The 14,746-nt window shown below is 37.3% G+C and overlaps 1 long non-coding RNA gene across 1 annotated transcript in view; it reads left to right on the top strand.

Annotated features, from left to right (window-relative positions):
• Positions 1-1,000, top strand: part of LOC108641623 — a 41,416-nt gene extending 40,416 nt beyond the window's left edge. Inside the window, exon 11 of the long non-coding RNA XR_001922161.2 lies at positions 980-1,000. This is a non-coding gene — a long non-coding RNA (uncharacterized LOC108641623). The remainder of the gene's footprint in view (positions 1-979) is intronic.
• The last annotated feature ends 13,746 nt before the right edge of the window (positions 1,001-14,746 follow it).

Here is a 14,746-nt window from a genome sequence, read left to right as displayed (position 1 = left end):
TGATATTTTTTATCTTAAAAATGCTTAAAGGCTCATTAAAAGTTTATGTTTGAGTCATTATTACTCATTTAGAGACCAGCTTCTCTCTCAAGAGACTATACATTTCTGACAAGGGATATACACACAAACATGGTCTTTCCTGACAACATTTTGGGTAACCTCAATAAGTTAACAATTATTATATTTTACTTTTAGCTTATTTCCAGAAAAGAAGTTTATATTTCAGTGAGGGACACATCTCAGCACTTGGCACCTCTGGCTTGGCGTTATTCTAAACCCCAGTAAAAGGCTTACAGAGGGACAGGACAATTGGAAACAGCTGATGTTTTTGTTTCTCGAGTTACAATCTGTGCAGGGATGCACAGGGATGTAAATGTGCTGTATGGATGCTTTTAGATACAGTGATATTAATGGACTTGTAGAAAAGGATGCTGAAGGTGAAGCATATCATTCAGGTAGAGTAATTCAATACTCTTATTCAGGAGTAAATCATCGAAGTGACAAATTAAATAATTTTCCATAACAAAATTTGAAATAAGACAACAGCACTTGGGTTTGCTGTGGTTCAACTGCAAAATGTTTGTTAAAAAACTTTTTTTGATCAACCATCTTAAAAAATACAGGCCTTATAAACAGTTGGTCACGATACAAATTAAGGAGGCTAATAACCTAATTCACACTGGAGCTAATGTCACAGACATATTAAAACTTTCTAGACTCATGTTGAATATTGTCAAGGTCATGGAAAGATGATATATTTCCACAGTTCTGGCAGTTGTCTATAAGTTGTTGACTATACAAGTAATTATTTTTGACTGGTTTTACAGGGACAGTTGAACACTTCTTGAATCACCTCTCCTCTCCTGATCTTTGCCATCTTGTTTAAATATGATTAGTGTTACTGCAGTTTAAATATAAGATATTAAACTGGAATAGCTGAGAATATATGGTTAAGAGGTTCTCATGTCTTCGGGTTTAGATGGGAAGAATCTGAAAATCCTCTTTGAAGCGACATGCTGCAGAATTTAACACCGTGATTCTGTACTAGGTCCAATATCTGGCATCTGCTGAAAAATTGTCACAACAAGCTGCAAGCAGTCTAGGAGTCTCTTGGAGAACATTGAGGATAACCTCATCCTGAAAAGCCCAACCAGAGATGTTTTGCTGGAGCCTTTGCTCACCAACTCAGAGGAACTTAAAGGAGAGGTCCATATTCATGGTAGCTGGAGCTGCAGTGATCATGCCCTGGTGAAAAAAATATGATCTCAAGGGATACAAGCCAGGCAAAAAGTAAAGTCAAGATCTTAAAATTTCAATGAGCAGACTTGCAGTTCTTTAAGGGAGTAGTAGCTGGTAGCCCTCAGGAAATTGCCCTCCAGAATGAAGAAGCAGAATACATTTTTATTTTTCTTAGAGCAAAAGAGCTCTCACTTCCCATTTGCAGGAAATCAGGCAGCAAATACAAGACATCAGCATGCCTCAGTAAGGTCCTCCTGGTCAAACTGAAACACAAGGGAAATGTATACACAATGGAAGCAGGGACACATGTCTTGGGAAGAATTTGTCAAGCTTTTTGATGAATAATAACAAGGGCTTCTGTAATTATCTTAATCAGAAAAGGAGAACAAGAGAAATTCTACTCCATTGATAAATGAGACAGGAAATCATGTGGCAATTGACATGGAGAAGGCTGGCAACTTTTTTCCCCAGTTTTCACTGGCAATTGCACTTCCCATATCTCTCATGTCCCTGAATCTCAAGGCAAGGAGTAGGGGAACGAAATCCCACATGTCATGGGGAAAGATCAGACTTGTGACTATCTGAGACACCTGACCATACAAAGTCCATGGGATCCAATGAGAGGTAGCCAAGAGTCCTAAAGAAATTGGTATAGGTAGTCACTAAGCTGTTTTCCAAAATATTTGAAAGTCATGACAGTCAGGTGAACTACCCAGTGACTGAATAAAGGGAAACATCACATCTATTTAAAAGAGGGTGAAAAGGAGAACCCTGAGAATTACACACAAGTCAGCCTCACCTCTGTGCATGGTAAAATTATGGAATGGATCATCCTGGAAACTATGGAAAGACTTTAATATTCTTTAATTCTTTCTATTAAATTCTTTAATATCAGGTAGGTGAGCCACTAGAACAAGTTGGCCAGAGAAGTTGTGAATACCCCATCCCTAGAGCTGTTCAAGGACAGGTTGGATAGGGCTTTGAGCAACCGGGTACAGCAAAATCCACCACATCCATTGTAACTTGTTCAATTGATAAATTAATCTCATTTTTAAAGAATTTTGCCTTATCCACAGGAACTCAGGGAAATTCAAATTCCAGTGCCTAGAGCTTCTCTTTCCTTTTTAAGACAGCTCTTCAATAAATGCGGAGATTTATTTCCAGCACTTGGCAAGAGTTCTCCAGACATTGATCTTGATGCATGTTTAAATACAAAAGAAAGTATGGGTTTAGTAGGTGTCTTTCTTTTTCAGGAGGCAGATAACAAGCATAGTTGTACTGGGAGTGGAACCTGGTTAAGTGACAGCAAGCAGCAATTTCTGATGATATAGATAACCATGATTTTTGCTGTAGATATGAAGTATCTATTTCGGTGCTTGAACAGTCACAAACTATGCACTATAATGGACCAGACTGTGCAGGTAGACAGTACCAATACCTGGCTGATCTACTTTTTTGATGAAAAATATTTATTAAATGCAATAGATATTAGGTAAAAGCAATCTTTTAAACATTATAACAAACAGAAATAATTCATCCTCAATAAAAAAAAATAGATTTAGTCTCAATTATTAATAATAAATAATTATGTTAATTATAAGGAACAAAACTTTTCAGATTATATCAATACAAAATGAATTCAAATTTGCCAGCAGGTTGATAATGAATATTTCAAAAGCTTGTGTTCAAAATAAAAATGTTTATGTTTCAATTAAATACAAATTTCAGAAGTGTACTAATGGTGTAAAGAAAGAGAATTAACATTAAAACTACTAAAATGGGTAAATAAAAGCAGCATCTTGATACATTGTATTTATCAGAGCTATGAAAATAGATTAAAATGTACATTGAAATTAATAGAATCTGATGTGGTTTTTTTCTGGGACTTAAACATGCTATTTTTTTTTAATTGTTAGAGTAGTGACACTAAAAATTACTTTATAAGAATAATGTCAGAGATATACCAAATCATTTTAGCGAGTTTACTGATCAAGAAAGATTATTTCTAACTTCTATGAGGCTGTCTTAAGTCTGATGTTTAAGTCATGTTTCTTATGTCACTGGTAGTTTACAGAAAAAAGCTAAAGCAAAAAAACCTTTACATCTGGAATTTTGTTTAGAATTAGGTAGATGTACCTTATCACACACTTTTGAGGGAAACTGAAATAAAAATGATAGTTTGTATGATAGCACAAAATATGCAGGGAAACAACAATGAGACCAAGAGAGTGTTGTTCTGGCTTTCTAAATAACTACTGAGAAAGATGGTATTTGCAGTGGCCGAGAAATTAATAGCCTGACGATGATCAAACACAGCATGGCTCATTTTTTATTGTGGGTTTTGCCTTGGCCTGTGATTACCTCTGTTCTCTTCATGAAAGGAGGTGGTCTCTAAAGGCTTCTGGAGCTAACCCTGCCTGTATAGTCCAGGTACGTAAAAGAGCTGCTCAGAAGCTTCTTCAGAAATTTTGTGAGTACTTACCTTTTTAGGTGACACTTTCTGTGCATCAGTTTCTGACCATTGCCTCTTGTCCTATTGCTTGGTACTACAGACAAGAACCTGGCTCCATCTTCTTGACACCCTCCCTTCAGATACTTATATACGTTGATGAGGTCCTCTCTCAGTCATCTCTTCTCAAGGCAGAACAGGCCCAGCTCTCTCAGCCTTTCCTGATAGGAGAGATGCTTCAGTCCCTTAATCATCCTTATTGCCCTCCACTGGACCCACTCCAGGAGCTCCACATCTTTCTTGTACTGAGGAGCCCAGAACTGGACACAGTATTCCAGAACATGGCCTCACCAGGGCTGAGTAGAGAGGCAGGACCACCTCCCTCAACCTGCTGACAATGCTATTCCTGATGCTCATGCCTTTGTTGAACTTCAGACAGTTCTCCTCTGCCCGTCTCTCCAACCTGTTGACGTTCTCCTGAAGGGCTGCAGAGCCCTCTGGGGTATCAGCCACTCCTCCCAGCTTTGTGTCATCAGTGAACTTGCTGAGGCAACATCTGTCCCTTCATCTAACTTACTGATGAATAAGTTAAATACTGGGCCCAGTATTGAACTTTGTGGGACACCACTAGTGACAGGCCTCCAACTAGACCCTGTGTCACTGATTATGACCTTCTGGGATCTGCTGTTCAGCCAGTTCTCAATCTACCTCACTTTCCATTCATCCAGTCTGCACTTCCTGAGTTTGCCTATGAAGATGATGTGAGAGGCAGTGTCAAAAGCCTTGCTGAAGTAGAGGTAGACAATATTCACTACTCTTCTTTTGTCCACACAGATAGTTTTTTCGTCATAGAAGGCAATCATGTTGGTCAAGCATGATTTACCTTTAGTGAATCCATGCTGATTAATCCTGATCTGGATTAATCCTAATCCTGGCAAAAATCACCTTTTTGCCATTCATGTTAACAGAGACGGCCTCCAGAATGAGGTATTCCATCACCTTTCCAGAGATCAAGGTAGGGTTGACAGGTTAGTAGTTCCCTGTGTTCTCCTGCTTGCCCTTTTTGGAGACCTGGGTAATATTCGCTTTCTTCCAGTCCTCAGGCACCTCTCCTGATCACCACAACCTTTCAAAGATGATCATGAGTGGCCTCACTACGGTGTCTGTCAGCTCTCTCAGCTCTTGTGGATGCATCCTATCAGGTCCCATGGATCTGTGGATGTCACATTTGCCTAGTTGTTCTCTAACCCAGTACTCCATGCCCAAGGGAGTCTTTCCTCCAAGATTCCTTTACCCTGATCTCCTGGATCAGAGATTCCTGAGGCTGGTCTTATTGGTGAAGACCAATGAAAAGAAGGCATTCAGTAACTCTCCTTTCTCTGTGTCCTTTTTTATCAGGATCTACTTAGTTATGGCCCCACATAATCCTCTGGTTTCCTTTTGTTACTGATGTATTTGAAGAAGCCCTCCTTTTTTTCCTTGACATCCTTGGCCAGATTTAATTACAAATGGATTCCTTCTCCTTTAGATTCAAATGATCTAAGGGCTGAAGAATGAAAAAAAAAAGCTGTTAGGGTATGCCTACTCCTTACCTACTTTCTCATAAGGTACTCATGGTAAATTAGAGGGCAATACTGATGAGCACCAAAAATTAATTAGAGCAAAAGGCTAATTGAGCACTATCAAATTTTGCTAAAAGTAAATCAAGTGCCAATATTGTTGTCATCTTTAAAATTAAGTGAGGTGACTGTGTAGATGTAAAGTCTAAATGTTTGAGATAAAAGGATCATTAGTATTAATGTCTATCATTTATTTTGCATATGTAGTGAAATATCACAGTCAGGATGGGGGTCCCATTTACTTGGTGAGGTACAGATACAAATGAAAATTTAATTGCTGATGTAAAGACATTTTGGATTTTGGCCAAAAGGTATCCTGGAAAAAAACCTCAATCATGTCCTACAAATTTTACTCAAGTGACTAGTCCTGGAGACTCTGAAGAGGTGATTCATCAACAGAATGAATAAAGAGAAAAGTATATGCAGAACCGAATTATAATACAGCAAAAGACAAGTTAAGTGTCATAAGCAAGAAGAAGAAACTGAGGGTATTGGCCTAAGAGGTTTGTTACAGAAAGAGTAAGCCTTCTCCTTACCTAACATGCACCAAAATCCTGACATGATGGTAATTTATGGACTGTGTGTGGGTTACCCTAAGGGCAAATTCTTTTCAGCTGACCAGACTGATCTTTCAAACCATTCAGGTCTCCACTGGGTTATGAAGAGCTCTGGAACCAGGGAATAACATAGATTAAAAGGGACCCTTATGGGTCATCTAGTCCAGCACCCTACTCAAAAGAGTAGTGATTTCAAATGTAGGGGTTGATAGGGACTTGTCCAGATGAGTTATATCTGTCATGGTGTGTCTGTTTCACCACACTACTTGGAATAGGTTTTTCCTTAAACCCAATGGGAAGTTCCCATCTTACAGTATGTGTCCTTTGCTTCTCTTCCTCTAGCTGTGCAGCAACAAGGAACATTTGGCTCCCTTTTCTCTATTTTGATAGTTGAAGACAGTAATGAACTGCCTCCAAAGCTGTCACTTCTCCAGGCCTGCCAAGCCCATCTCCCACAGCCTCTCCTTTTTCCCATAAAAGTTTGGACCAGATGATCTTTGGAGGTCCCTTCCAGCCTGGGCTGTTCTATGATTCCACATGACATAAGTGCTCCAGCCCCACCAATGAAGTCACACTGGTATATTCAAGTCTTTTTTTAACTCTTCCTAAATATTCACTTCAGTACAGTCATTTGTACGTACTTAACATCTGCTGCAAAAGGCTATGCAAGAATGAAACGACCACCCAAAATTCAAAAGGTAGTAATATTCTTGCATCATAATTATGAGTGACATTCAGCAGAGAGATGGCAGCACCAAAAAAAGGCTAGGTCACCCTTATTTTGCATGAAACCATGAGGCTCTGAAGAGACAATGGTGAAATGTGCAAGTAAACCCTGGTGTGGAACTGGTACCTCTAGAAGTCAAAGTAGATTTCTAACTTTTCACTTCAGTGGGTACCCCCATTTATTCACAGCATCACAGAATCATCAGGGCTTGAAGAGACCTTTAAGATCATCTAGTCCAATCATCAACCCAGCAGCACTGTAATCACCCCTAAACCATATCTCCAAGTACCACACTTGGATGAGATTTGAACACTGCCAGAGATGGTGACACCACCCTCTCCCCGGGCAACTTGTTCAATGCCTAACCACTCTTTCAGTCCAAAAGGAAATTCTAATATCTGTTCAATTTTTTCTAATATCTGTTCATGTCCAAGCATACTACTGGGTGCTCACAGATACAAAAATGAACAAATAAGAACAATTGCATAAAGAAAATGTGTTGGGAATGTGACAATTTCAAGCACTTGAAAGTCAGGAAATAACATTTCCTGTGGTAACTATCTCAGTTATACAGAATATTTTATGATATACCTTATATTTTACCACACGTAAAGGTAAGACATACACTTACATAGAAAAACAGGAATATAAAAGATTGCACTGAGTGTAATCTTTTCCATATCCCAGTTTTTAAAAGCTTAAAAGGCTAACCTTAATGTGCAACTTAAATTTCTGTCCTTAATATCCATTAAAAAAAAAAAAAAGAAAAAGAAAGTACAAGACAAAGTCTTTTCCAAATTTTCAAATATTTCTGCTGCAGATACAGATGGTAACTGCCTTCCTGTAAGTATACAGTTTTCGTAACTGTATTTAAAAAGTAATTTTCAGAACATAAAAGGTTTAAGAAACAAAATCGCTACCAGGTGAAAAAGGCATACCCAGTTTTATACAACCATTCAAATTATATTCATAAATACTAAAATCCTAGTAAATGTATTTTCTGACATACCGGTGTTGAAAACAATTTGGAATGATGGAGGAAATTAAGAGGGATGTGGCACAATAGAAGTGTTCTGTCAGTACCTTAAAAATTTAAGTTGAACAATTTAACTCACTACAAATTTCATTAGATTAACTGATCACAACCTAAGTCATGAACAGAATAGGCAGAGATGCAATTGGGAATGAGGTAAAAGTTAGTAGCCTAATGAGAGTCAAGGTTGATTTATGTAAAAAATATCATGTCACACAAATCTGATACAACTATCTGATGAGATTTCAGTGTTTGACCAATATCACTGAATTTTTGAAATATACCTCTAAAATATTTTCCTTTGGGTACTATACAAAGTAAATTCATTAAACACTTAACAAATGAGATATCAGAAAAGTTATCTGGAAATAAATAAAAAGTTCTTGCTGGTGAAGTCTACAGGTAATATGAGCTTCTGTGGCATGTTAAATAAGAAAGAGACATTCTAGCAAGAGATCTGTATAGTACACGCAGGCTCACACAGCATTAGTGTTTTTCAGTTAAATGAAAGGTGACATATTTGGGAAAACAAAAAGGTGGTTCACGTTTTTAGGATGAGGGAGTCTTATCTGAAAAAGGAAAAAAATCCAAAATAAAACAAAAAGCAAACCTAATATATAAAGGTTACCTCAAGAAGCCTAGTAAAAAGTGGGCTTAGCCTAGACATCCAATGTTCAGGTATTTAAACATCTAACACACCTATCTGTGTATAGGTGGGTGAGAAATGTTAACTTAAGTATAACAGATTTTTTTCTAGGTTTTTATTCCATCCAGTAAAAAGCTTAGTAGCATTGCCATACACTAGGGTTCTTTTGTTGTTGTAAGTATAAATTTGTAGTTTGAATGTTGGAACATTGTCTGACAAGCCAGTCAGCTGCTTTCCACCATGTGCTATCTAAGCCTGAGATCAGAATGACAAAGAATGTTTTCAGAGGAAGACTGAATGAAATGATTTGTAAATGAGGGGATTAGATTTGGATTTTTTTTTCTTACTCCTTCTATTTCTCTGGTTTTATGCTTTCTCTAATCATTGTACTACCTAAGAAAATTCTATATAAGAACAAGAGCTCTTAGTGGACGTTACAGAGTGATTTATATCCTTATTTTTCTTTGGAACAAGTTGAATAGATTTTATTGGTTTTCTTTCTTGCATTTGTATTTTTGTTTTTTGGTTTTTTTTTGTCATTGTTGCCTAACAGCAATCATCAGAACTCTCAGAAGAGAGTTCTGTGTGTTTTGGTCATGAGTGTTCATCTAACGTCTGGAAGGGGACAGACTCTTTAGTGAAATAAAGTATTTTTATCATCCTTGCCATTTCTCAGTGCAAATGCATTCTTGAAATCCAGGAGAGAAGTCTATTAGGATTGAACAGTAGATTATGGAAGAAATCAATTTAAAATGTACATCTGAATATTTTTTCCAATTCTTATTTTGGTATGACAGATTTGTACAAATTTACAGCCACTATATTTGGATGCCTTTTTTTCCCCCCTAGTTAGAATTTTCTATTTAAATTTTTAGCTTTAAAGTGATTTAGCCAGCTCAAGAGACTCTCTTTAATTCAAAGAAAACTACGAAAATGACTGAACACTATTATGGAATAAAATGAAAGGAAGAAAATATTAAGGGGTGAAGGAGGTGTTATTGATGTGGAAAATGAAATGGAAACCCTTTTCCAAAGACTTCTTAAAAGAACTGTCCTTACAGTGCCTTCCTGCCATTTCTCCCTTTCCCCAAAGATTTGTAGGTAAAACCTTGTCTTGCAGGTGTTTTTTTACCCATGAAATATTCATCAGCTCTGCAGTTTTCACTTAAAGGAAGGAGCCAATAAAAGAAAAATACTTTAGATATTCTTATAAGAAGAAATTTAGTGCTGCCTAACTTCAAAAATTAGGTGCATTTGAGAAAGAGAACTATGTCACAGTCTTTAATATATTAGCTGTCTCCCTATAAATCTGTAGCTAATGATCCAATGTGTAACATGAAAATCATATTGGATTTATATTCAGTTCCATTAGGAATATGACCTTTTCTCATTTGGAGCAACATGGGTACTACTTTTTTTTTACCTGAAATGGGGCAATCAAAACAGAGTAGCTTCTGAATCATAGGGACAATGACTGATGACAATTTCAGAAATAGTCTGTCAAGGAATTGCTAATTATTTGAAATGGAATAACATTTTGTGTGAAAAATCTTGTGTGAAAGCTTTGTCTACTGATGAAACATGGAGTCAGATTGAAATGTACCAAATATCTTTGTTTAACCTTCATCACTGTTAAAATAATAATGATAAATCCTCCAAACAAAGCAATCATTATCATATTTATAAAATATGTTTATTTAATTGAAAGTGATTGTTTTCTGAAATATCTCTAAAATATGATGAAAAATGAAGCCAAATACTGTTATTTTAACTCCAAGTGTGATATTCAGTGCAAGTTTTATTTGATTTCAAAAAAACCTCCCCTGAGATCACACAAGCCATAACAACTTTCTACCTTTTTAGTGTTTTTTCAGGACCACCAGTAAGAGAAAACATTCATTATTCACAAAATTGTGCTGAGTACTTCTCGTTTCCTTTGGTGTCAATGTCAAGAGTGGCATCAGACTTAGAAATGAATACATGAAGGCTATAACTACATTTTCTTTTCTCACAGAATCACAGAAACACAGAACGTTCTGAGTTAGAAGGGACCCACAAGGATCACTTTGTCCAACTCTTTAGTTAATGGCTCATAGGGGGAGCAAACCTGCAACCTTGTTGTTATTACCACCATGCTCCAACCAACTAATCTAATCTCCTCCAAGAACTTAGTTACTCTAATGGAAAAATGTTCATAGGGAAAATCATTGTGGGCCAAGTCAAGTCAGGATATGGGTGGTGACTAAGAAGAAGAAGTACAGGGCCTGTATGCAGGTGATCATCCCTCACAGGTAAAACTATGAAAGATCTTTCCAAGTTTGCAGAAGGGCAGGACTAAAGATTCCCTACCTGAAGAACAATGAGTAATGGGAAGGAGATCCCTGCAGTGGTATTTACAGGAGCTACTTCTTCAGAACTTCTTCGCTTTTAACTTGGAAAAGATGACACAAGACATATGAGATAAGCATGTGAAGATAGCTTTCAGGGAAATCAAAGTCACATTTTTCACTGAATTGTCTGGGATTGCTTCCTTGCGATTTCTTTCTCCAAGCTCTTTTGAGAAAGGTTGGATAATCTAGTACAGATTATCACAGATCATCAAATTCATGCTTTATGAAATGCTACATATTTCTTCATAAACTAAAAATGAAAGAAAATTATGAAAGCTATCACTACAAAACTGAATCAAAGTACAAAGATATGACAATTGAAAAAAGAGGAAAGCTTAGTTAAAAAAAGAAAAAATAATAATTTAAAGCTCAGACTAATTTTAAAACTACTTCTGGTTACTTTTGAAACAACAGTTTTGTTGCCTAACACTCTGAACTGATGCCAAGGGGTCAGGCTGAGCCCGACTGATGCATTTTGGTCATTGGTTCTGATGCCTCATTGCAGAACAACTGGAAAATCATCTCTCAAAGAAGAATGAAGAGTATGAGGTATTTGAACTTCAGTTCCCTTGAAATACCTCAGTAATATTTGTAAATCACCCCCTGTGCTTTGATCATCAGGTTTAAGGTTCCTTTATGCTGTTTGTGATGAGAATTAAAAATACCTACATGAAAAGGAAAAAAAAATCAAATGTCTTCATTATTGTGGTATGATCCTTAGGTAATCTGTGAGATGATGTTTTAAATCTGTTTTCACCTGCCCTTCCCATGCTGTTGAATACCACAGTTTATATCAGAAGAAAGGCTTGCCTGAAGGAAAATAATACTGAATTTAGTCAGAAGACTAACATGACATGAGTAGGTAGAGAGAGACATCAAGATAACATGTTTTGCTAAAATGTGTGTGACTGCTGTGTGTGAGCTGTTGCAAACTCTGTTTAGGTCTACCATTAGGGCAGGAACTTTTTCTTCACCAAATGTTGGTCAAGTTAGGTATGAGAAATCCTCAGGTCAGCATGACTTCCCACTCTTCTCACTAAATATAGAGAAAACCTCGAAGACATACTTTCAGCAGACATTTGCCTTCAGAAGGTTTCAGTTCAGTGAAGGGAATCCCACCTACTCTTCTGTGAATGTTGAATGAGAAGTTTTGGTTTCCAAGATTTCATTTTAAGAAGGTTGTTTAATCTATCTTTTTGTAAAAGACTGAAATGAAAACCACTTTGACATGATTGAGACATTTGATTCAGCCTTAAATATTATTTATGGTTATAGCTATCTAGCTTTAGTAAATTATACTTTTTCATAAACTCAGGAAATTTTGAGAGAGTAGCCTGAATCTTTTCAGCTTCTTTCAGACTGCTTAGAAGTAATTGAGAGATCCTTGCCATCTTTCCTACAATGCATTCAAATCGCTACCCATGAAATAGTATGCATTGCCATGAGTTCTGCTGAGTTGTAGGGGAGAAGAAATTCATGTATCAGAGCCTGGGAATGTGTTCTTACATAGGCTACTAAATGGTACCTTCCAGGAGTTTCAGTTATCTTTCAAAACCAGTAAAATAATAATCTGTTCATTTAGTTTGCTGAAATCCCACTATTTAACCATCACATTGCTTTTCTCTTCCTCAGTTCCTCACTCCCTCACTGGAGACAGTACTTCAGACTCTCTCCATGACAATGCCAGGTGACTGGTATTTGGTAGTCCTCTGTGGAGTGTAAGCAGCACATGCTATAGACAGTCCTCTGCCCGTTGTTGTGAAGTCTGAATCTCTTCTGCCCTGGGACAGAGGTTAACCCCTCAGGGAGACAGGAACATGTGCTTGGGATGATGGGGTGGTCCCAGTGTGGCAATTAGGAACAGAGAGGATAGGGTACATATAAACCATCAGGCTGCCTGAACCCAGGAAAAGTTTTGCTTGGAGCAGAAGCTTTCGAACACTGAAGCAAAGGTTGTCCCCAAGATATTTGTGCCGTGAATAATCTGAGTAAGTTTAAGTCTCACAATAAATCTGAATTTTTAAGAATTTTCAGTCATTTTCTAGACCAAGAATAGCACAGTAAGACCCAAGTAAGAACAAAAATGTCTGTTATTTGCAAATCCTTCTAAAGCGACAGAAGAAGCCTTAGATGAAAATTATTGTGAATTGCTGATGAAAAGAAATAAATTTAGATTTGAGAAAATTTACTGCTGTGAGAAAACTACAAGATTAAAAAAAGAAAAAACAAATAAGAACAAAACCAACAAGCCTTGTTTTGCTCATGTAATACTCACTATAAGAAAAACACCCCATTGATAAATATTTTACACTTCATCCAGTACAACTAGGCTTTCAATAGATGCCTTTGTAACTACATATCTTGGCAAATACTAGGGAAATGAAGTCTGTTACTAAAATATGTTCCACTTAAAAAAACCCCCAAACACCATAAATTCCCTCCCCCTAAAGCTCAAACGCCACCAGTGGGGTTTTTTTCTCTGTATCCCTTTTTCAGGTGTTCTGTATTTTTTGTCAAGGTAGGTTTTCCTCTGAACCCTCTGTGCAGTATGTGTTCCTTTTCAGAAGAACAGCATTTGTGTGTAGTGGATGATAAGGCAGAACACATGCAGCTAATTCATATCCAAAAAAAATCATGATTGTGTAGCACCAGGATAGCCTTCTTAGTACATGAAGGGTTAGCATGTGTCATTAAAAGAATATGCAAGCTTTTGATTTTAATTGTAATTGTAATCCTCTCCACTGAAGCCTCAAATGTATCATTTGAAAACTAGTGGAGATGTGAGTTTTCACTGCAGCCACTTTACATTTGTGATACATTAAAAGGTGTAATCCAACTGAAATGTAAATCACTGTTCTTGAAAATAAATTACAAATGAAGATAACAGGGCAGCATACTAGCACTAAAGCATCCGAGAGCCCATCTGAGGCAGTTTTCTTTCAGATCCAAATTGCAGCAGCCCTGTTATCACAGGTAACAGGGTACTGCTAAGGCAGGTTGATTACAAGGCTATGGTAAACAATCCTTTTAAATGCAGTGCTTCAATAGATGTGCACATATAACATTAATCAACTGAATGCAAACAGAGCCACAAAGGGAAGTGGTGGGACAGCCCCTGGTGCTTTAAGTCACAGAGTAAGTGGCCAAAGTTCAGCGTTCACTTGCCACAGAGGTATTTTCCATCCCTTTGTAATCAGCACTAACTTGTAGGAAACCTTAATTGTTAGCCCTGTGGAAAGCAAACATGATGTTTCCTCTTGGAAAGGGGTGCTATTTTATGCTTCATGGTATAGAAATTTTGCTTTGCTTAGTCAGTGGCCTTCCTGGGACAGAGCTGGCCTCTGCTTTATGTGTTTGCTCAGCCCACTGGGGCCAGATGAAGCACAGGATGGGTTGGCGGGGCAAGTTCTGGCCAGTGGTGCAGCCCCAATCCTGGACCACCATGAAGCACTAATCCAAGGAGAGAGCAACCTTCTCCCCGCTGAGGCCCTTCTCCCATAATAAATCCACCTTTCCTAATAAACACCCACTCAGACACACAAGTTGCATTAACAGCAGACATTTGTTGGGGTTTTTTTGTGTAACTGGTCTCCTTTTGAAATTTGTCATAACTCTGTTTATTACACCTCTCAATCTCTTTCAAAGGTTCATGCCTTTATAGCATGTACTGCCAAGAAATCTCCTTTATAATTGGAGATTTTCTTTAGAAAAGTTTCTACAATCGGGTGATGAAAACAAGCATTTCTTGGACGGATGTTGATGCAACATGAGAAAGCAGGTAAGTTACAGAAGGAACAAGGTATAATTAATACCTTTTATTTAAAAACTAAATACAGTTTAAGTCTGCCTGAAGGTGGCTTGAAATAATTCGTCAAGTGATAGTAATAGCATGCATTGAATGATAGCTAAAGAATACCTTATAGAATAACTCACAGCAATTCTGTGAGAGGTCAGCTACCTGTAATCATCGAACATGGCCATATCCAGCAATTCAATTTATTTTGGAGAATTTTAACTGAATACTTTAATTAAAACTTCCCTAACTCTTTAGAACAAAGAATATCTTCTGTCAGCTCATTAAATAAA

The sequence above is a fragment of the Manacus vitellinus genome, unplaced genomic scaffold (assembly GCF_001715985.3).
Source record: "Manacus vitellinus isolate BGI_N305 unplaced genomic scaffold, ASM171598v3 scaffold_7_pilon, whole genome shotgun sequence".
Taxonomy (NCBI): Eukaryota; Metazoa; Chordata; class Aves; order Passeriformes; family Pipridae; genus Manacus; species Manacus vitellinus.
Note: the sequence above shows the minus strand (reverse complement) of the source record. Positions and strands in the feature narration are given on the sequence as shown.